A 2,960-nucleotide genomic window follows, 5' to 3' on the forward strand; every position below is an offset into this window, starting at 1 on the left:
ATATGAATTATTTACCTTTGTTCATTAGAACTCTTTCTTTCATGTTCATAATAACAATAATAATGATAATGCCAATTTGAATAATAGATGTTATAATTTTGATAATGACGGTAACGGGCATGAGCCGATGAAATGTGAACAGTGGAGAGAATTTTCGTTCACCGCCCCAAAATCCTACTTACCAATAGTTCCATTAACGATTAATGGAATAAAGGTAAGATGCTTAATAGACTGTGGTGCTGCCACGACATTAGGTGATTACCTCCAAACGTAGGATTAGATATGATTTGAAGTTGAATACTCTTACTGGGTGTAGAATAGTGAATCACGAGGTAATTGTGGACGTTCCATCTAAATTTAATAGGACCGGTGTGACCATGTCCGTGACTAAGATTTTTGATGCGTTAAATGTGCATAATTTGAAGGTGCAGCTCGACCAATGTAATTTTCTGGCTAGGGAGTCTACATTTCTTGGTCATGTGGTGACTCCTGATGGATTGAGGCCTTGTCCGTCGAAGATAGATCTTCTCCTATGATAAGATATTTGAAGAAAGGCACAAAATTGGACGAGAAGGATCTTCACTATGTTGAAGCTTTTAACGAACTGAGAAGGATAATAACGAACCCTTCTTTATTGGCTTATCCTGATTTTGGAAAATTATTTGTTCTTACTACGGACGCAAGTAATTCACTAGGGCAGCTAAACCGGTTAGGTGTTCCATCTGCAAGACCTCGACACACTTGAGATGCTCAGGTCTCAGGAATTCTGACCAGTATACCCCTGACTTTGTTGGTACCTGCTGCCGGAGAATCCAACAATTTCAGCAACCCCATACCATAGACAGTAGCCACCATCCACAACAGACGACAATAGACTCTTCCTTGTCAGAACATTCAATAATTCGGACTGTCCCGTCCAATGCTGGGAACCAGTTGAGTGGTCTCAAGATCCTACAGTGGAATTGCAATGGACTGACAAGGAAGATCACTGAAATCACGGACTTCATGGACAAGAGGGGTATTCTCATATCTGCGCTCCAGGAGACTAAGCTCTCCAGCAGGAATGGTCTCACGAGATCATCTCTGTGATTAGGCAAGCCAGAGATAGGAATGCCGGAGGGGGAATAGCCTTCATTGTCCATGATTCCGTGAGGTACAGACCCATGCCACTGACCACGACTAATCCCCATTTGGAGATACAGGGGATAACTGTCACGGTGGGGGAGGAAGATATATATATTCTAAACGTATATATTCCACCCGATTCTGCTTGCCAGACAGGATACAAGCCAATGCTGAGGCCCCACCTCAACACTGTGCGTACTATCCTGTTAGGCGACCTGAATGCACATCATGACAGCTGGTACTCAGAGCTTGGATGTGATGCCAGAGGAGAATTGACTGCGGATCAGGTGGATGACACAGAATTCTGTGTATTGAATGAAAACTACCCGACTCGCATAACGGCCACATGCCGAAACTCCCCCGACATCACCATGGTTAGCTCTGACCTCGTGACTCAGACCTCATGGCATGTAGACATAGCCATGAACTCCGACCACCTCCCGAACACAGTGTCTATTGACTTAGGGACTGACACCATAATTCCAGAGAAGAGAACGTTTATGAACTTCGGTAAAGCTAATTGGGAGCTTTTTACCTCGCTAACCGAGTACGAGTTTGCCACTGCCCCCCCTACCAGCGTCAGCGCTGGCTGGAGAGAAATTCTTCAGGGATGTCTTGAAGAGGGCGTGTAAAAGATGCATACCAGCGGGCCGGATCCCCGACATCCGTCCGAACTTCCCCATGGAAGCATCAAGGCTGGCAGATAAGAGGGACGAGATCCGGAAAGTAGACCCAGCTGACCCTAGGATCCCGAGTCTCGCTAAGGAGATCGACCGACTTGTTGCCACCCATAAGCGAGAAAAGTGGCGCAAGCATTTGGAGGAGTCTGATCTTGGATCCAAACGGCTGTGGTCAACAATCAGGAATCTATCGAACCCCAAACGTAGGGATAATATCTCCATATCGTTTGGGGGGCAAACTCCGAAAGACGACACACGTGCAGCGTGCAGTCATCAGTCAGGAGAATGTTCTCCAGGCGATAAAGGCCGCCAAGAGCTCCACAGCAATTGGCCCAGATGGCCTGGCTACGAGGATGCTGAAACACATTGGAGAGAATGGTGTTAGATATCTGACCCACACCTTCAATGTCTGTCTCAACACCCTCGAAATACCGGACATCTGGAAAATAGGGAAGGTTGTTCCTGTTCTGAAACCGGGAAAACAGGCACACCTTGGAGACTCGTATCGACCAATTACTCTTCTGTCCCCCGTAACGAAGATTCTGGAAGCTATTTTACTGCCCTGCTTTTCAGAACACCTAATGTTGGCAGAACATCAGCATGGTTTCCGCTCGGGCAGGAGTACAACCACTGCGTTGTGAGAATTAACAGCCAACATTGCAGAGGGACTGAACAGTAAAAGGCCGCATAAACGTTGGATTCTCGTGGCACTGGACTTGTCTAAGGCGTTTGATACAGTGAACCAAACCACGCTCTTGGGAGATATCCTGGGAACCACCCTTCCCAATAATCTCAAGAGATGGTTGGCAAACTACATGGCTGGCAGACAGTCCTACGTGGAATTTAGAGGGAAAAGATCAACGCCCAGGAGGAACAAACAGGGCGTACCTCAAGGCGGTGTATTGTCCCCCCTCCTCTTAAATTTTTACGTGGCTGGAGCTCCCCAACCACCACCAGATGTCCACCTGATAACCTATGCGGACGACTGTTCCATAGTGACTACAGGTAGGGACATAAGGGAGCTTGAGGTGAGGATAAATGATTACCTACCTGCACTTAGGGATTTCTTTGTCGACAGGAATCTGAAACTTTCTGCCCCCAAGTCTACGGCGACCATTTTCACATCGTGGACTAAAGAGGTGAACATGGAACTCG

The sequence above is a fragment of the Haematobia irritans genome, chromosome 4 (genome assembly GCF_050003625.1).
Source record: "Haematobia irritans isolate KBUSLIRL chromosome 4, ASM5000362v1, whole genome shotgun sequence".
In the NCBI taxonomy this organism is placed as follows: Eukaryota; Metazoa; Arthropoda; class Insecta; order Diptera; family Muscidae; genus Haematobia; species Haematobia irritans.